The following is a 22,117-nucleotide window of genomic DNA, read 5'->3' as shown; positions in this document are numbered from 1 at the left end:
CCTCATGTACCATATTGTGATCTGTTATGTTGGTTGCCCTTTCCCCTTATAAAAGCAATTTGATGTCCTGTTTTTATTTTCTGCAATGGAGGAGGGGAGGTGTATCCCATTTACTTCCAAGAAGCCCCAACCAAATTTTAATACTAAATCAAAATTTACTTTTCTTAAAGTTTGCCTCTATTCAACGCACTTGTCAAAATTAAATATAGAAACAGAATAATTTTGTGAGCAGGTCACTGAAAAGTTCTTAAGCAGATGGGGGCAGATTCTGTTCATGGCCAACCAACGCAGTCAGGCATAGAGGATCTTGCCAAAGGGACTCAAACAAGCATGAAGCTTTCATTAAAACCAACAGGAAGCATCGGGCCTCAGATTACAAGGATTTGAACTGACCTTTTGAGCTGGCCGTGACTGGCAGAAGACCCAGACATCTGCAAGCAGGACCTGTTAACAGCACAGACAGAGACGTCTTTTCACAGCAGCTTAAAGATTTTCCATGAAGGAAAAATAAGCAGACACAGATAACCATAACCTCTCCTTGATCTTTTTTCCTGTTAATTCAAAGGCCTCTGACTGAACCCGACGTTCACCTTAAAGCTACAATTGTGTGGCCTGGAGTTTGAGTTTCACTCACTGACTCAGACTTTCATTTCTCCTTCTTCTATCCTTGCAAGGGGCGGCACGGTGGCTCAGTGGTTAGCACTGCAGCCTCACAGCGCCAGGGACCCAGGTTCGATTCCAGCCTCGGGCACCTGTCTGTGTGGAGTTTGCACATTCTCCCCGTGTCTGCGTGGGTTTTCTCCGGGTGTTCCGGTTTCCTCCCACAGTCAAAGATGTGCAGGCTAGGTGGATTGGCCATGCTAAATTGCCCATAGTGTTCAGGGGTGTATAGGTTATAGGGGGATGGGTCTGGGTGGGATGCTCCAAGAGGCAGTGTGGACTTGTTGGGCCAAAGGGCCTGTTTCCACACTGTAGGGAATCTAAAAAACTACTGGTAAATTTGAAGAAACAGATTGCTAGTATGACAATTTACTTCAGCACTCTAAGTCCTTCCTGGTGCTTTATTTTTTGCTATTGACTGCCTGCACTGGAATCAATTTTGAGATAAGTATGCACTACCCAATGCTGAAATTTTAGCCTTTATATCAGTTTTATTGCAGTCATGTGCTTAAATCTCATCCTGCTTTAAAATTAGGTGGTTGTATTTAAGTTCATTGGATTACAAATAAAAGAGGGTTGTGCTTGTTGTCAGTCCCATAATATACTGTCCCATAGTATGGGAGGGGTCAGAGTGCAGTTATCTATTGAATGTCTCTGTAACAGGTGAGGGATATTGAACTCTGAATCAAGGCTAGTTTGTGAGCACGTTTTTAAAATCCTCATTTACAAACATGCTAAAATTTTACTTAAACGATTCTTCAGAGGGCAATCTGATCACCCAGCTGGTAAATTCCGATCATATGAACTTAACCCTGGGGAGATGTCAGCTACAATTCTCGATTCCAGCTGTAGTAACTAATCTGGACCAGGGTGCCAGTCAGTTAGCTTAGCCTTACTGACCAAGGAGGGTAATAAGCCAGTTCGTATTCTCCCTCCTGATTACAATGGAAATTGCAAAACTGCTTACACATAGACATCGCAAGAGGGCAGGATCAAAATCATAATCAAATAGTTGCAGTATTTTCCTAGATTATCACTTTCCTGGTTCCTTGTAGTTTTGTCCCCTGCACTAGTACATGATATTGCTAAAAGTTGTTTGTAGTAGTTTACACCAACAATCTTCTTTTGCCTTGTCTTGTCTCAAAGATTCAGCACTATAGAGTATCAACAAAAGAGGCGCTATTTGTTTTTTTTAAATTAAATTTAATCATAGAATCCTTACAATGCAGGAGCATACTGTTCAGTACACAGTAACCCTCCAAACAGCATTCCACCCAAACCCATCCTCCACTAGCCTTATTCCCTGCAACCCAGCATTTCCTATGACTAACCCATCTAGCCTGCACACTATGGGCAATTTAGCACAGCCAAAGCACCTAACCTGGGCATCTTTGGGCAGTAGGGGAAAACCCACACAGACACAGAGAGAACATGCAAACTCCACACAGACAGTCACCCAAGGACAGAATCAGACCCCCAGTCCCTGGAGCTGTGAGGCAGCAGTGCTAGCCACTGTTCTACCATACCACCTCTGTGACCAGCATATCCTGTGGTGGGATTTGAAGCCACAACTTATGGCCTGGAATTGGGACACAACCACTGCACAACAGCACTGTTCTTAGATAGCGAGACAGTTTATTTCATGATGGCAATAAGCGGAACGACTTTTGGTCAGGGATAGTTGATACAAACTTTAAACAGCTGGTTTACAGTTACATCTGGTCCCTCCAAAAGCTAGCGGAGAACATTTTACCTTCACTGACAGATTGTCTACGCTCATTCTATTGATGTCACAATGTAACATAACATTAACCCATTCAGAACCATTATGTTACACAACAATAGACTGCACGTACTAACTAAGTGAGGCGCAAGCATGGCATATTGGCTGTCCAGCAAGGGGTTAGATAGGAGCTGCTGTCTGAATCTAGTGGAAGTCAATGTCATTAGCAGAGTTTGGAAAGGGGAAAATATTTCTTGTGAAAAAACATACTTTTGTTCTGGAATATGTTTGAATTCCTTCAGTTTTCAGCTAATTGGAATTGAATTTGTAGGGAACAAGTCCAGATCGTGGGAGTAGGGAAGAAATGGACTGTGGTTGGACTTTTGTGTAATTGCTCAAGTATGTTCACTTCCATTAAAACTGTGATCATTATGACCTCCAGTCTGCACCAAGGCTCAAGTCCAAGAGTATACACATATGGAGCCAGAATTTGAGAACACAGCCGCAGATTTTTTTATAATAAAACAGCAGTGATGACTACTTTAACCTTTATTTTCATTTTCTAATCAACCTGTTCAGAAATGTTACCCTGGTCCAGATGTTGGAGCATTACCATTTCACCACAAAAGCCCCTGTTATAGACATTTATGATTTGATTTTAACCCTGATCAACTGGTCAGTGACCAAGGTATTGAGCAGCTAAAATCCTCTGCCCTCCTGCAGGATCTCATTTTAATCAACTGATTTGAGGAGGTAAAAGAGATATTTGCCTGAAGAGAGTGAGCCATTGCTTTTAATATGCAGAAATCACTTCAATAACATCACTTGGGCTAAAATGCAATTTTAACAAGGCCATTGCATTTTCCTTACTGAACCATGCTTGTGGCTAGTTGATCTCAGGTAGTAGAGTTCCACATGGTTTACAAAAGAGTTTCCTCTGTCTGCAAGTGCTCCTTCAGAAAGAAACCAGGAGTCTCCCTGGCCTTGGTTTCCCTTCTTACTGTTGAGCACAATATCCTCCCAACCTTTTGGATCATCATGGGGCAAACTTATTAAAACCTTCAATCTCCACGTCCACAAGACTTTGCACTGATGGACACCAAGGTTTCATCAATATTTCGTATACCTTAAGTTGTGGCGGCACAAATACCAAGGAATCCAATGGATGGTGTATTATCATTGCCACATGCCCTTTGTGTACATCTGTGTATATAGGGAGGCAAGTTTTCTATGTGTCCTATCTCAAATAACAGATAATATCCAGGAAGTAGCGCAACAAAGGCAGAAAGCCAACGGGAGCAACTTCCAAAGCTATTTCCAGCCTATGATTTCACCATTGGCACTGAAAATACTCTCTAAATTGTTTAGGAGTGGCTTCTGAGAATTCAAAATGTCATATCGTTTTGAATGGGTGATGTCATTAAATGAACTGGCCCTCCTGCACAGCACTTAATTTATCTACTTAGTACATTTTTGTTGCTTTGGCAGAACATTAAACATTCAGTTCTGACTCCCTCTGCCTGTAAAAATTAGCAAGTAGCTGAGTGAAAATTGAGTTGTATACCTTATGCTCAATTCTCCTCATGTCAACATACTTCCTGGGGCTTATTGCTAGGTGGCCAAACAATTCCTTGAATCAAATGCAAACATCAAAGAATCCAAGCAAATCAGTGTCAACCATGAACATTCCAATCAGTAAAACCTTCCAGCAAAAGTAAATGGAGCAGGAAGGTAAGTGTTGAAATTTTGCAGGGACAGGAAATACAGGTGACATTGACTTCCTTGCCAACAATTATTGGACTGACTGCAAGCTTTAATAGGACACCCATTCAGAACTACCAACTTTCTAGATGTAAATTACTAAGGCCTGCCATTCAGAATGGCCTGAATTTGCGAATGTGACAACACTGTCTCACTTAAATATTTTGTCAGCACTTGTGGTACATAGCGAAAGACAAATCAGCAGTGCCAAGAGGGCAATGGTAGGAACGTCAAGCGCCAGTAGCCAGTGAAAAGCTGGTGGCAATTCTTGCTGTTGAAGGGGAAGCAAACTCTTCAAGTATTTCAGTCAAGGTGCAAGGAGATATTTGACACTAAGTATTCTTGTGGCCCTAAAGCATCTAGCACGTAATGCACATTGGTTGCTTTCAGCGGGCTATGCTAATCCCAATCTAAACACAAGAGAGCAGTTCATTCAAAAGGGTTCCCAAACTGGCATTATCAGTTGCACTGTTCTTTTAAATATCAACTGTCTTGTCAGTGCTAAAAGCCCATTGCAATTAAGTTATCGAAATTTGATTTAAGAGTTCTGAGATTTTTAGGTTTCTGTTAGTTTTTTTTTATTTTTCTTTTCATTGAGAAGATAAGAAGTCTTGATTTGGTGGCCCACACTGCACTAAAACTGGATATGTTTGTTATGGATTTATTGACCTCAGACTTTGCAACTTAGGGTCTGTAACAATATGAGATATCAAGAACTGCAGATGCTTGGAGTCAGAGACAACACAGTATGGAACTGAAGGAAGACAGCAGGCCAGGCAGCATCAGAGGAGCAGGAAAGTTAACGTTTTGGGTTGAGATCCATCTTCAGAAATGGGGAGGGGGAAAGCAGCTGGTAGATAAACTGAACTTATCTCCACTAACCTTGAATCTGTCTTATCCCCTCAGTCCAGGAACTCCCCACCAACGTCCAGGACACCACGCACACCCTCCACCTTCTCCAAGACTTTCGATTCCCGGGCCCCCAACACCTCATCTTCACAATGGAATCCAATCCCTATACACTTGTATTCCCCACACAGATGGTCCAAAAGCCCTCCGCTTATTCCTCTTTCACAGGCCCAACCAGTCCCCTTCCACCAACACCCTCATTCGCTTAACAGAACTTGTCCTTACCCTGAACAACTTCTCCTTTAACTCCTCCCACTCCCTACAGACTAAGGGGGTGGCCATGGGCACGCTCATGGGTCAGAGCTACGTCTGCCTCTTCGTAGGAAAGGGGGAACAGTCCCTTTTCTGCTGTTGCACTGACACTACTCCCCCACCTCTCACTCCGCTACATTAATGACTGTATTTGCGCTGGTAACTCCCACAGCTACCTAGACTACACCTACACTCACCCACGCTCCATCGAGAATACAATCCCCTACTCCCAATTTCTCCGCCTCCACTGCGTTTGCTCCCAAGTTGGGGCGTTCCACTCCCAAACATCCCAGATGTCTTCCTATTTCAAGGACCATATCTTCATCCCCCCACCCCCACTTCAGTGGTCAAAAATGCCCCCAACCACATCGCTTGCACTTCCAACACTTCTGCCCTCACATCTCCTCTCCCAATGAAAATAAAGATAGAATCGTCCTTGTCCTCACTTATCACCACACCAGTTTTCACATCCAATGTATCTTTCTCTGTCACTTCTGCCGCCTACAATCTGACCCCGCAACCAAAGACATATTTCCTTCCCCACCCTCATCTGCCTTCCGTAGGGACTACTGTCTGTGCAACTCCCTCATCTGCTCTACACTCCCCACTAGCCCCACCACCCCCAGCACCTTTCCCTACAACCGCAGGAAATGCCACATCTGCCTGTATACCTCACCCCTCACCTCCATTCAAGGCACAAAACAAACCTCTCAAAGCAGGTATCCACCAACTTGATCTACTGCAGCCCTGCTCCCGCTGTGGCTGTCTCTTAACTGGTAAGACCAAGCTTGGACTTGGAGACCATTTTATAGAGCATCTCTTCCTTGTACTCAGTAAAGAACAGCACCGTCTGGCCGCTAACCATTTTAATAGCCGCCCACACCCCACCCACTACCTCCAGTGTCACAATGACACCACCCACAAACTGGAGGAGCGGCACCTCATATTCTGCCTCGGTAGCCTACAGCCCAATGGCCTAAATATGGAATTCACCAGTTTTAAAATCTCCCATCCCCAGCCTCATCCCATGTCCAAGCCTTCCTCTCATTCCCACCTCCTTGACACAGCCTCCCACCTATCCGCCCTACCCTCCCCTCTCACAAATCTTTGTCACTGCCTACCTGCACTCACCTATCACCATCCCACCTACCTTTACCAACCCCACCCCTACTCTCTGTTAATTTCCCAGCTCCCTTTCCCCTCCCCATTTCTGAAGAAGTGTCCTCATCCAAAATGCCAGCTCTCCTGCTCCTCTGATGCTGCCTGGCCTGCTGTGCTCCTCCAGCTCCATACTGTCTTGCCTAATCTAACAATATGTTTTTTTTTAATGTGGAGCAGTAGTCTCCGACAAACTGAAGATGTGTTGATGCATTTTTACGGAAAGGAACCAGGCCGACATTGTGTGTGCAACTAGACCCAGGTTGTTGTCAAACACATTTAATTTTATGCAAATTCCTATAACCACTCTGGAACGGACTGTCAGAAAATCCTGTTAGTAATTTCACAACTGGAACATGTTGAGCTGAGATATAACTTCCACATTAGATGATAAATATTGTCAGTCTTTTTCAATTTTTCTGAAACACTTAATCCGAGGTTTCACAGCAAGCTGGTTCTTGACTGTGTACCCACTGACAAGCTGCCCCAAATGTTGGGTGAGAAATCATTTCATGTATCTGAAAGAGACATTAACTGTGGAACATAACCTAGTGTAGAACTCAGACCATGCTGTGTTGTATGAAATGTAGTCCTTCCAATGAGATGCTAATCAGAGAACATGAGAAGGTGACAGATGGTCACAGGAACTTTATAAAAGCAAAGCCTTCTTAGCCTCAAAGTCCTTCCCTGTGGACCTTTACTGCGATCTCTCCCCTGGCCAGCGATCTCTCCTCTGAAACCGCTATGCCAATGATCTCTGAAGAAGGGTCTCGACACGAAAGGTCAAACTTTCCTGCTCCTCTGATGCTGCTTGGCCTGCTGTGTTCATCTAGCTTCACACCGTGTTATACCAATGATCTCTCTTCCCTCATTGATCATCTTTCCCCCACAGTCTCTCTCTCAGCACCATTGTTCCTGAAACCTCACATCTATTCTCTTCCCTTCATAATCTCTCCACTCCATATTCTCACTCTCATGCTCTCCACTCATGGCTTCTCTCCCCCTAATATCTCCATCCTGTGATTGCTAAACTTCACTCTCTCTCCTTACTAACTCGACCTGTAATCGCTCTGCTCACTGCCCCTCTCCTTGCTATCATTCCTCCTGCAATCTCTGACTGCAAACTCTCCTCTCACAATTGCTCCCCTGTAATCTCTCCTCCCTCAATCTCTCCCCTTGTGATTTTGTCACCATAATCACTCCCATCCTGCAACTGTCCCCCTGCCAGCTCTCTCTCCCATGCCAGCATTCTCCCCTTCCAACTCTTAATCCCCAGCTGTCTCTTTCCCCGTACCTGTTCTCTCCTCATGCCAGATCTCTCTGCTGCCAGCTCTGTCCCATGCCAGCTCTCTCCCTCTGCCTGCTGTCTCTCCCTTTTCGGTTCTCTCCCCACCAACTCTTTCTACTGCCAGTTCTTCCTTTTTGAGTTCTTGCTCTCCAATGAACTCTCCCTTAGTAATCTCCTCCACCAACAATCTGTCATTTCTGATGTACCTGCTCCTGTAATTTTTCGACTGCACTGAGTGCCGCCCATGCCCCTGACACATGGCATTCTGTGAATTTTTGAGAACTGTCCCCTACAGTCTCTGGCTGCTGCCTTTTGCTCAAGACTGATTTACCTTCCTATTGGTCAGCCTGGAACAAAACTTATGAGTTGGTATGTTGTTTCTTACTGTAAACAAACATAAATTGACAGTTGTTATAAAGATGACACAGTATGAAGCTGGATGAACACAGCAGGCCAAGCAGCATCGGAGGAGCAGGAAAGCTTGACGTTTCAGATCGGGACCCTTCTGCAGAAAATGAAGTTGCTTTAAAGATCTCACTTGCTGTTTATTTAAACCCTAACAGGTCAGAGATGATTAGCAAAATCTATCAAAAAAATCCCATCTTTCCCATCAAATGCTATTGGTGTATTTGCCACTCCACGCTTTTACATGGAACAATACCGCACAGAAAGTGACCATTTGACCCATTGCATCTATGCTATTTCTATGGCAGATGCCAAATTAGTTATAGCACCTGGGTCTTTTCCCATGGCTACTTAATTCTTTCATTTCAAGTATTTATCCAATTCCTTTTTTTCCCAGCTCCATTCCTTCAGTCGTTGGGATTGTATTTCAACTAGAATTCCAACCGTGTAGCCCTTCATTTAGGTGATCAACTATGAGGGCAACAGAAACAGGTACAATCCAGTTTTTAACCAGTATCGGAACTCACACATTCAAATATGGTCACACTTAATCCCATAGCTATATGCACTTACTGGTAGCAATCACCAGGCTGCAATTCAGAAGCATAGCTTATTGAACAATGAGGTCCACTGGGGACCTTTGCATTGCCTTCACGATCAAGCAAACCGAGCACAGGCATAGTGATGGAATCCAAGATCTTCTTGCACTGGACAACTAAGTACTATGTTAACAGGCTCCAACTTCAGACCAAGACTTGGAATAACATATTATACTTAGACTTACATTCCTGATTTTTGTCTTTAACTCTTTAAATTCCTCATTATCAAGTCAGCGTCTGCCTCCCTTTAAATTTAAAAATATATCAAGCATTCCAGATTCTGACGGCTCTGAATGAAAGTTTCCTCCACTCTAACTCTTTGCATCTCTTACAGCTACTATTCTTATGAATGCTATAGAACCTTCAAACACGACAAGTACTGAAAATGTCCTTCCAGAGAATGTGACAACCTTAGCAAGTTGTTTAAAACCAGAAAGAGTTGCTTTAATGATGGAGCATCTGAGATAACAAGATGTAGAGCTGGATGAACACAGCAGGCCAAGCAGCATCAGAGGAGGAAGAAGGCTGACATTTCAGGCCTGGACCCTTCTTCAGAATTTCTATTGTGCTATTGTGTGTGATGGGGCTGGGCCTTTATCCACATAACATTCCTGTGAGCCATTTTGTAATTTCAGCAAGGAGCTTGAACTGGCTGGTCAGTCCCTGTTGGTTTACATCAGCTGATTTTCTTATATATCATCCTATAATTTGATTCACAAATTGCCACTCTACCAGATTAGTTCTCAGGATGGGGAAATTGGAAATGTACCACATACAACCTTACCTGGAAACCATTTTATCGTGAATTCCTTTATCATTGCTCCCGCTGACCTGTCAAATTGTAAGGTTTTTTGTATCATTAATGGGGATGAGGGCATGGCTGGCTAGGCAGCATTTATTGCCCATCCCTAATTACCGAGAGGACAGTTAAGAGTCAACCACGTTGCTGTGGGTCTGGAGTCACATGTAGACCAGGCCAGTTAGGAATGGCAGTTTCCTTCCCTAAAGTGCATTAGTGAACCAGATGGATTTTTCTGGCAATCGGCAACAAATTTACAGTCATCATTAGATTCTTAATTTCAGTTACTATTTTTATTGGATTCAATTTCGACCATCCGCCATGGCAGGATTTGAACCCAGGTCACTAGAATGTTATCTATGTCTCTGTATTAACAGTCCAGCAATAATACCACTCCACCATAGCATCCCCAAAGACATAGACAAAGCCAATGTTGGAATTCTGAAATAAAACCACAGAAGTTGCTGAAATTACCCAGCAGATCAGACAGCATCAGGAGAATAAGAAAGAGAGGTAGTGTTTCCTCGCTTCAGAATCCTGAGTTAAAAGCAACTTTCAAAAGGTGAGTTGAAAAGCTAGTTGAAAATTGATAAGTTCACATCGCAGAATATCTGGTACAATTCTGTTTGCCAAACTTGGGTAAACTGCACTGGATGAATGAATGCCAAATTCTCTGGGGCACTCTTGGGTTAATTCTTCACGTCAGCACACGAGGGCTGCATTTATTGAGAAGATGAATGAACTAATTTATTAAATGACAATACATTGAAGACACCTTCAATATAAAATGCAATGGAACTCGAATTTTGTTTCCATAGAAATTGATAAAAGCAAGAAATATATTTGAACAGACAAGAACCAATTGGGAAATGAAAATTGCATTTACCCCTAATCAATATCAAATTAAGAAAATGTAAACCCCTAAATATATCTAGCTTACAAAAGTTTTTTCTTTGCTGTAAAATTTTCTGTACTGATGTAAGCCTTACACGTCTGCCTAGCTCAGAGACGACATAAAGGATTAGGCCCAGCTGTCAGAATTTTGGTCAAGTCGAATGCTTTAGCACTTGTCAAGTTGTATCAAGTAATGAGATGGGGACAGTCCCATGGTACACACAGAACTCCATCACTTATGTTTATAACTAATATATGTTGTCCTGTATACATGATACACATGATGTAAATCATGGAAGAAATTAGTTACTTAATTGGCAACTTTAAAAATGCTGGATGCTCCATTGGGGAATTATCATTGATTAGTATTTTCTCTACTGTGTAGGAGAAGGGCTATTCAATTAACATGACAGACTTTAAACAAACGCAAACAGGACAAAAGTTTTGCTCTCTTTGGCTTCTGTCAATCAACGTGCAGTGAGGTGTGATTATTTCAGAGATTTGGCTCGTGTTATCTGCAGTCTACAACCTCTCAGTTGATTGATTGGTTGACAGGTGACTGTGTAAGTAATTTTTGATTATGACTCATGGTAATATCTCAATGAATGAGACTTCAAACTGATGATTTTCTGGTTATGGTTAATTTAAGAATACCTTCTTAATCATTATTGTCCATTAATTCTGCTTTATGATGTCGAACTTTTGAGATTATTTGCAGAGTAGGTCTTATGAATTGTGCTATGCAGGAAGATTGCACACAAATTTGGCTCAATTTTTGTTTCATTGTAACATTGGCCTGAGTGAGCTTTGCACTGCCTAACCACATTAGCACAGAACATGGAGCAGTGTGCAGTGTTTGTTGATAGTGTGCAGTGTAACCAGCCACTCTTAAAGTCGGGGTGGGGGAGCCAATAAATGTGGAGCTGGAAATGCTCAGCTGGTCAGACAGCATCTGAGGAACAGGAAAGTGGATGTTTCAGACCGAACCCCTGCGTCAGGACTGGGAGGGGGGATGGGTTCTTGGGGTTGGGGCGGAGCCCAGAAACAAATAGAGGGAGAGGACTGGGCCTGCAGGGAGGGTAGGTAAGATGGAGATAGGTGGATACAGACTGGGTTTTATTGTGGTTGGTCAGTGGGAAGGGTGGAGTGAGTAGGTCAATCAGAAGATGGACAGGTGGGGGGGAAGAAGGATTTTGAATCTGGTGAAGTCAATATTCAGGCCATTGGACTGTAAGCACCCAAAGCGAAATATCAGGTGTTGTTCCTCCAGTTTATGTTTGGCCTCGCTCTGAGGAGGACCCTTCTCAGGTAACAGTAGAGAAGGCCATGGATGGACATGTCACCAGGGGACTGGGAGGGAGAGTTAAAATTGATGGCAACCAGAAGGTTGGGCTGGTTGTTGCGTGCAGAGCAGAGATGCTCTGCAAACTGGTCCCTCAGTCTGCGTTTGGTCTGCGTGATATAAAGGAGACCACATTGGGAGCAACAGATACAGTAGATCAGGTTAGATGAAGTGCAGGTGAATCTCTGCCAGATTTGGAAGGATGGTTTGGGGCCTTGGATGACGGTGAGAGGGCAGGTGTAGCACTTCTTGCAGTTATAGGGAAAGGTACTGGATGTTGTGAAGGAGTTGATGGGGAGTGTTGAGCTGACAAGAGAGTCGCAGAGTGAACAGTCTCTGTGGAAAGTGGACAGGGGTGGGAATGAAAATATCATTTTAGTGGTGGGGTCTGATTGTAGGTGGCGGAGGTTTTGGAGGATGATGCATTATGTTCGGAGGTTGGTGGTGTGGTATATGAGGATCAAGGGAATTCTACACTTTTTATTGTTGGACGAAGATTGTTTGAGTTCACAAGCACAGAAAAGGGGGGAGTTACAGTTGAGGGTACCCTTAGTAGCAGGAGGAGAAACTACGGTCTCTAAAGTAAAATAGAGGGAGAGGACTATCTGGGAAATCCTAGCGTGGAATGACTCATCCTGGGAGCAGATGTGGCGGAAGCAGAGGAATTGTGAGTATAGGATAGAAATTTTGCAGGATGGTGAGTGAATGGACGTGTAGTCGAGGTAATTGTGGGAGTCAGTATGTTTGAAACGGATGTCAGTGGTGAGTCGGTTACCTGAGATGGAGACAGAGAAGTCCAGGAATGGGATGTAGGTGTCAGAAATGGTCCAGGTGAATTTGAAGGTGCAGTGGAAGGTGTCGTTGAAGTTGATGAACAGATCAAGCTCCTCCCAGAACACCGGGCAGCACTGATACAGTCATCAATATAATGGAGAAAGAGGTCGGCGGATGTGCTGGTATAGTTGTTGAAGAGGGACAGTTCCACAAATCCTACAAAAGATGCAGGCACAGCTCAGTTCCATGTGGGTGCCCACAGCCACCCCTTTGGTTTGTATGAAGTGGGAGGAATCAGGGAAAAATTGTTGAGGCTGAGGACCAGTTCCACCAAGCAAATGAGAGTGCCTGTGGAGGGGGATTGGGTGGGCCTACAGGACAGGAAGAAGCCGTGGGCTTTAAGGCCAACCTCGTGAGGGAAGCAGGTGTACAGGGACTGAATGTCCATGATGAAGATGAGGTGTTGGGGTCCAGTGAATTGAAGGTTTTGGAAAAGATGGAGGGCACGGGTTGTGTCCAAAATGTGGCAGGGAGTTCCAGGACCAAAGGGGAAATGTGGGAGTTAAGGTAGCAGGAGATGCACTCGATGGGACAGGAGCAGGCAGAAGCTAACTATGGATCGACTGGGGGAGTCAGGTTTCTGGATCTTGGGTAGGAGATAGAAACAGGTAGTGCTGGGTTGGGGAACGATCAGGTTGGAGACAGTGGACGGGAGATTTCCCAAGGTGATAAGTTTGTTGATGGTCTGCGCGAGGTGGAACTGGTCCTCAGCCTCAACAATTTTTCCCTTGATTCCTCCCACGTCATACAAACCAAAGGGGTGGCCGCAGGCACCCACACAGACCCGAGCTGTGCCTGCATCTTTTGTAGGATTTGTGGAACTGTCCATGTTCAACAACTATACCGGCACATACCCCAAACTCTTTCTCTGTTATATTGATGACTTGGTGATGATGGCTTGGTGATCAGAGTTGGGGTCATGATCCAGGGGACAGGAAGAGGAAATGTCAGAAAGTTGGTGTCTGGCCTCAGTGATGCAGGCATCAGTTCGCCACACTGCACCCCCACCTTGTTGGTGAGTTTAATAGTGAGGTTGGGGTTGGAGCAAAGGAAGCGGAGGGCTACACGTTCCGATGGGGAAAGATTGGAGTAAGTGAAATGGTGGAGAAATCCATGCGATTGATGTTATGGTGGCAGTTGGAGATGCAGTGGTCAATGGAGAGTAGGAGGCTTGGAGGGGATATCCAGGAGGATGGAGTTTGCTGGAGGCAGGAAAAGGGGTTGTCAGATGGTGGGTTGGATTTTAGTTCAAAAAAATCGGTGAGATTGCCGAGCAGTGGAAAAGACTTTACTATCATTGGCGGATATGACTGGCTTATCCCCCATAGACTCCAAATAATGCTCAACTCATCATAATTGGGACCCAATCATGACAGCTTTTATATACAGCACTTCCAGAAATTGTGTTCCCTGTGGATTCTCAGCTATGGAGTCTATGGGGGATAAGTCGGTCTCATAAAACAATGATCATTGGTGGATGTGGCCATACCGTGATCTATGAGGGGTGGTTGAAGCGACTGCATGGCTAATGGTGTCGGGCAGATCCCAGAGATGGTCGGAGATATGGCTAGGATCCCAAATGGTCGAGGAGGTCTGTGTCTGGAGGTAAAAAATGAGAGGGTTTGGCATACTTACAGTTTTTGATATCTGATAGGGCGGAGGAAAAATGTTTTTTGAGATTGTGGATCCTCCTGAGGACAAGTCCCCTGCAGGTCTGGGAAAGAGAAGCTCTGAGTTGGGAAGGGCCGACTGCAGGGAGAGAAGGTGTCAATGCATGGCTGAGAGTGTGGAGCTGAGAATCCACAGGGAACACCATTTCTGGAAGTGCTGTAGATAAGAGCTGTCATGATTGGGTCCCAATTGCAATGACTTGAGCATTATTTGGAGTCTATGGGGGATAAGCCAGTCACATAAACAGGCACTGAGGAAGGAGACGTGGTTGTAATAGTGGGATTGCTTCAGAATGTGTTCGAAGAGCTTCAGAGGAGACGACCAGGGGTTGCAGTGGGAGAGAGACTCAATGAGCTCTCTTTGGAGAGAGGAGGGAATTTTTTTCAAGATGGGCATCGTTAGAGACTTCGCAGTATGGTTTTACATTCATTGGGGAAAGGAGTTCCCACTGACTTCAGGAGGAGCTGCATAGTAGAGCACTAGGAAGGAAACTCACACATTCACGGAAGCATTGTTGAAGGTCTTATAGTGCTAGAGGCCGACCTGAGGAGAAAGACTATATTTCCATGGAGGTTGGGTAGGTATTGCCTAGCGGGGGCATTGTAATAGAAAATCCTTAAGAACTACCCTCAGAAGGAAAGGCGGTGGGTGTTCAATTCCTAGAACCTGATGAATGGTCAGCAAGGCTGCACAAACTCTGGTTACTTCACTCGAGTGGCCAAGTGCACTGGATGTAACCTTGAAAGAGCACTGACCTGATGAAAAGAGCCACCACATGATCTGACAGTTACAGCCAAGAGTTCAGACACTGGCACTGCATGTACCTTGGAAGCTGCCATGAAATTGGGATCAGCCCGTCGTGAGTCAATGAGCACTAGTGTGTTGCAACTAGGAGAGGAAAAGGAGAGTGCATATACATGCTCAGCAGACAGCAAGGTCAAAGATAGGTTTTGTTACATGGAAGTCTGATGAGGGCCTTGATGGGCAAAACATAGTAGAATGTTACTGAGGATACACAGAGAAGCTGGTTGCACTGGTTGGCCCAACTTCAGTCTGTAGTCTTCAGAAGGATCCTGGATGTGCCCAGGTTGACTGAAGGCATGGTGTGTATTTGGCCCTCTGTGGTCTCAGTTTCATGTCTGTGCTTTGTTGCTCAGAATAACTGTGGCTGAAGGTCCAACCCTTCCTTGCGAAACCACGCACCACAACAAAACCGCACAATACTTACAGAGATTGTGCAGTGGTGAACATTACTCTAAATGATCTTGCCTACAATTTGGAAGTCTGAACATTGAAATGAATAAAGCTACTGTTGGCGATCTCTTGAATGATAAGTCAATGTTTTGATCCAAGTTTGCAAATTGCACATCAAATCAAATATGACTGCTGACATAGTAAAATCAGCAGCTGGAGACACATGACATTGCCACAAAGATGTGCCCTTCCCAGCATAAGGTGCCACATTGGTCACTTTGGATGTAACTGAAGAGGCCTCTGTATTCTGTAACACAATTTCCAGGAATGCCACATGTTATTTATGGATCTGGAAGGGCCTGACTGGACTAATATTTGATTGATGTTGCAATAAGCACGACCGACTGTGATGTTGTCACAAGGAACTGGGGAATGAGTAAAGTAGGACTTCATTGGAGACAAATCCAAGGCTAAGAACTTCCAACAATTTTTGAGTAACATAATGCCTATTATAACCTACAAATAGTTGCAGAGATACAATGTTCTGCATATTGTTTACTCTACAAGGCTCTTCTCATTAGACATGAATGAGGTAGGATCAGCACAAGAAGAAAAGAATCCCAAAGTTTTCTTGGAGGACATCAATGACCTTAAGCAAACATTTTGGCCTGCAGATATATACAACAATGAGTATCTCATGAATTTCACACTATAAACAGAAGAAAGTGTCCCAATATTGTCAGCCTTGGTCGACAAAAAGTTCCATCTACTGTGAACATGTCAGCAGACTTGGTGGGAAAGAAAAGTAAATCCCATGGGAGACAGACCTAAGGATAGGTCTTCCCAATAGGTTTTGACATAATGCAGATCATGTTCTTAGAATCTGCAAATAGTTGCAGCGATGCAACAAATGACATATTGTTTACTTTACAAGGCCAACAGGTGGCTATCCTTGCACATAGAGCACTTAAGCCCCAAAAGAACCCACACACTTAGAAGATATGGATGGAAGCACACAAAACATTATAAATTTGAACTTTATGCCCAAAGGATTTGAGAGGAAACAAAGGACCAAGGTCTAACAAGTTTGCCTTTCAGTATTTGAGTCCCATTATTGTTGAGTCGTGTAACTGTTGACTAATGCAGGAGTCAATATTTTGAGTCAAATAATCCACAGAAAAATTGTAGCGGCAGTGTATTGAGGAAAACAGCCTTTCACTTGTCTGAACAGATTTAGGGTTTGTTTGAGGTCATGAAGTCTATAAAAATTTTGTTCAAATGATATTTTTTCTTTTTGGAAGTGCACTATACCTAACGAGTGCTTTGTACAGTCTCTACAAGAAAGGGAGCCATAAAGAATGCATTATACATTCTAAGGTCAATGGCTCTAAAGGAAGAACAGAGAGATTGATCAATCTAACCTGTTTTATCTTTCCACCGTTGGAAGCAATCTAGGAGCATATTGGAACATACAATAAATATGGAAAAAAATATTAAATGATTGTTTATAAGCTGTTAGGTATGGTAGTGGGATGAGGGCACCAATTCTTTTGTAGTCACATGCTCAAAACTTGAAATCAACATTGGGATTTTCAACATGATTCTGCAGGGATGGTATTTATGGTCTGAGATTTATGATACTTTAAGACACACTTTAAAAATAATCTGTTTTCCCCAGGAGATTTACCACAGCAAGTGAACCTCACACCAAAACCCTGAATCATTACAGTGATACACTGAGGACTGTGTTTGTTCACCCAGCATTGAATATTTGTGGTTAGCAGCCAAGTGGGTGTTAGGCTTTAGTAAACCATAATATTTGTCAGTTGTAACCTCATAAAATTAGGCAATCACCAAGATTCCTTTTTCCCTGAGGTTTGGACACTCCATCATGTAAATTCCTAGCTGCTTTCCATTCTAATATTCTGGTAGCCCATACCAGTCTGCAGCTGGCACATAAGTGGAACTAGTTTACCCACCTTGGTGGAAAGATTAAACTAACTGGGTCAATGTAGGGTTATCACATCTATTATCTTATAGAGCCCTATATGGTGCACAAATCAGTTAAGAAACACTGAAATTAAGAATTTTATTTAGTGGGCATGTTTATTCAGATATAAAATCAATTTCGACACCAGCAGTTTAATGAGAGTAATTAGATATTGTTAATTTTATTCACAATAGTGATGGTCCAAAATGTTTCCGCTTTCATCTTCAAGAACAATGAATAGACCCATTAAACTTAGCTGAACTATAAGCATTTATTACTGATGCATCATATTGCTGTGCTCCCCAACCACAAATATTCTGTATCAACTGGAAGCATTACACAACACCTTGCAAACACATAGAAACTTAGAACATAGGTGGAAGAGTAACCATTTGGCCTTTCAAGTCTTCTATGCCTTTCAATATCAGGACTAATCATTCGACTCAGTACCCTGTTCCTGCTTTCTCCACATACCCTTTGATCCCTTTAGCCACAAGAGGTTTATCTAACTCAATACAAGTAAAATCAATACAAGGCACTCCAGCCTCTTCACCCTTACACTTTTTATCATGCTCCCTCTTCTCCCACAGACCATAAATGCAGTGCCTATTTCCACAAATATGGATCCAGCCCTGGATTTTCTATTCAGCACAGAATGAGCAATGCACGTCACTCAATTCCCGCACCTTCTCGCCATACCCCTCCACTTACGTCCTTTTCAAATTATGATCCAATTCCGTCTTGAATGCTTTGATTTAGTCTGCCTCCACCATTATGTCAAGCAGCACTTTCTAGAACCAAACTACTCGCTGTGTGAGAGATAATGGGAACTGCAGATGCTGGAGAATTCCAAGATAATAAAATGTGAGGCTGGATGAACACAGCAGGCCAAGCAGCATCTCAGATGTGTGATACGGCTGTGTGATTTGCTGTGTGACTCGCTGTGTGATTTCTTTTTTCTGGTGACATTGCTTCTTTTGTCAATTGTATTAAACCTGGCCATTTCATCCTCAATCATTCTACAAGTAGGAATGGTTCTTTCCTATCAATTCTGTCTGTCCAGTCAATTAAATGAGTGCATTTTAGCAAAATTAAAGAGGTACTTCTAATGAATAATTACTCTAGGAAAGCTTAAATTGTGTTCCAAACTGAAGCACTGAAACTGAATATCAACAACTGTATCACCTAATGACTGTAATGACTGAATACTGGACTGTTCTGCTTTCAGTTTACTTCAGACGTCACTGCCCATGGTCTGATTGTTTGTAGATAATTGTTGCAATCAGTCTTCTTCTAGTCCACGAATATATTGCTGATATACAATACACTCTCAGACTGAAAAACTTTTTTTTTAACAAAATGGGCACTTGCGCAACCCTTGTTTCCTCAATGGCCTAATGTTTCAGTGAATTTCTTGAAGGAGATGTTTCTTACATTATTTCATTCATGATTCTTCTCTGGGCTTTCCTACACCAGGTGCCTTTTAGTAATCATTTTAATGTGTTTGGCTGCGTGCTATATTTCAACTCAAAGAAGGAGCATCATCAGAAGTGTTGGATTAGATTGAGTTTGTACCTTTTTGGAAAACTGTCATAGATTAACTGGCTATTATAGAAACTATCTCATCATCATGGTATGTAAAACAGGAAAATTATTGCGTTAATTATTTGTAGTTATTTTTCTCTCTAGAAAACATTAACTCCTCACTGGGAAAGTTCCACAAAATCCGCCTGTACCTTGCCCAAATGCCCGTCATTTATGAATGAAGTGTTTGTTGGCTCACTCACAGGTTGCCCTGCATGCAGGTCCACCATTGCCAAATAGAATTTGAATTTTTAGCAGAAGTTACAAAGTAGTAATCAGGAGCAGGAATCGTAGGTGACCTTTATGTTCAATATCCATGGTCATTGATGCTATATTGAATCATAGAGCCGTATGGCATGGAAACAAACCTTTCAATCCAACTCATGCGCCTACCATACATCCCAACCTGACTTCGTCCTGTTTGCCAGCATTTGGGTCATATCCCTCTTAAACCTTTTTTTCATATACCCATCCAGATGCCTTCTAAATGTTGTAATTGTGCCAGCCTCTTCCTCCAGCACTTCCTCCAGCAGCTTGTACTAAACATATACCGCCTTCTTTGTAATATTGCACTTCCACTTCACGGAAAGTTACAGCAGGTAATTTTGCTGCGAGGGGAAGTTATTTTGAAAACTGCATTTTGTTTGACATAGATGAAATGAAAATCTGCATTTGATTCAACTTAACAGTTGATGTGTTTGAAAGTGGTTCAAACCAAGGTCAACAAAAACAAAGTTGTTGGCAAAACTCAGCAGGTCTGGAAGCATCTGTGACGGAAAAGACAGGGTTAACGTTTTCTTGTCCAGTGACCTTTCCTCAGAAGTGAGGAAGGGTCACCAGACCCGAAATGTTAACTCTGTTTTCTCCTTCACAGATGCTGCCAGACCTGCTGAGCTTTTCCAAAAACTTTGTTTTTGTTCCTGATTTACAGCATCCACAGTTCTTTTGGTTTTTGTTTTGATAAAAAGAATAATTACTTCAGCCTAGGTGAAATACACACAGATGGAATGACTTCCTATGTTCTGAGGATTACTACTGCAGAAATGGAGCAGGAACAACTATGTAGATACTGAGGCTACAAAAACAAGTCTGAGACTAGGGATTATGCAGAAGCTAACTTACATCCTATTTCTCCAAAACCTGTGCTCCATCTACAAGGGACAAGTCAAGAGTGTGAGGGGGTACGATACTTGTCTGGATACAGTTCCAACAATATTCAAGAGGCTTGAGTTAATCTAATTTAAAGCAACCCACTTGATTGGTACCACATCAACCATCTTGAATATTCACTCCCATCTTGAATATTCACAGGACAAGGACAGAAGATATGAGAACACCATCACATGCAAGTTACCCTGCAAGCCACACACCATTTTGACATGGAAATATATCACTGTTACTTCATTGTCATAATCCTGGAACTCCCTAACAGCACAGTGGGTGCAATTACACCACACCAACAGCAGTGGCTCAAGAAACCAGCTCAACCCACCTTCTCAACAGGCAATTTATAGATGCTAGCTGGCAAGGGACACCAACATCATGTGAATGAATAGATAAATAAAATAAATCAACTTTACGTTTCTTGTTTATCTGACAATGGTAAATATATATGAACAGATTTTAACTTCCATCATCTGTGTCTTATGCCTAAGATCTTTCATGGGCTAATTGGTTGCCAAGGTCACTTGATTACAGATTGAAGCAAGTCCAGGAGACTTGTGAATTGAGTAAAATCATCTATATTGACATTGAATCCAGACAACGGAGTCAGCATCAACAAATTCACAACACTTATTTTAATTCACACTTGTATGATAATTTCATACATTGCAAGAGAAATATTGCCTGTAGCGTACTGAACTTGGAGAGATAGTAGAGCCATACTTGAGAGTTCTCACATGAAGCCTATATGAGCAACAGCTGACAGAAGGAACATATCTTGGAATATAGCACCTGGTTAAAAAAAAGCAAATTGGGGAAGCAACCATTAACTGAGAACTCAAATATTTCCACAAACCTCACCAGTCTGAAAACTGCCAGCTAGGAATTAAACAATTGTGGTCTCGGGTTAAAAAGCTAACGCCTCAAGGACTCTAAAGACTGTATCCTTTATTCTACTTGTCTGTATCAGATACTTTTCCCTTTAACATCTTCTATTTGAGTGCATTTGTTGTCCTGTCCTTGTGTTTCTCAGGGCCGACGGGTAATTCTTTGTTCATTAAAGGAAACCCTGTAAATGGTTTCTTCATTTTTATCTAGTTAACTAGATATTTAGTTACCTGTCATTTAGCCACATGTAAAGAAAAAAGGAGGTATTTGTTGTGACTGAGTGAGAGGGGTTTAAAAAGAAGGCAATCAAATAATCTTTTCTCATCTGGTTGTAACACATTTGTGGTCTTGATCACAATATTCCCCAAACGAAGATGCTGCAAATAGCACAAAGTCACACGGCTTGGAGCACAAACCTGTAATGCATCATGTCTGATAATCTTTCATTAATTAAATGGTGAATATTCCAACATATACTTCTACAGATAGGCTTTAAGCTACCTTTCTGATATCTGCTGTACTCAGTCAATCCAATAAACCTTAGCACACTCTTACAAAATTCTCTTCCTATGTGTTTAGGACATCAGGTAAAATGAGGAAACAGAGGTAAAAGTTCACAAAAAGCCTGATCTGTAGGAATAGGAGAAGACAGTGGGTAATTTGTTGATGTTACAGCGATCTCACAAATAGCTTAACATTCACACTGTCAGGAACCTGGATGATTATCCCGAAATCCCCCATTGACTCAACCCAATTTAATGGGAAGGAGTTAAATCAACATCATTAGCAATCGTGTTTTTAACGACTGCTAAGTGAACAGGCAATCTATTTTCAGGTCATACTGGCTGTCAGGTTTCTAAAAAATTGTAAATGAAGGTGAAAATTAAATGGTGCCTCCAGCCTTAGCAGGTCATTGCGTTGAAGGTATGGCACGCCTTTGTTGGAATGGTTTGACAGACTGATACTGTGTGATAAAAGAGATTACCTTCCTACAGGCTTGAT

This window comes from Stegostoma tigrinum, chromosome 9, assembly GCF_030684315.1.
Source record: "Stegostoma tigrinum isolate sSteTig4 chromosome 9, sSteTig4.hap1, whole genome shotgun sequence".
Taxonomy (NCBI): Eukaryota; Metazoa; Chordata; class Chondrichthyes; order Orectolobiformes; family Stegostomatidae; genus Stegostoma; species Stegostoma tigrinum.
This window is presented reverse-complemented; position numbering follows the sequence as displayed.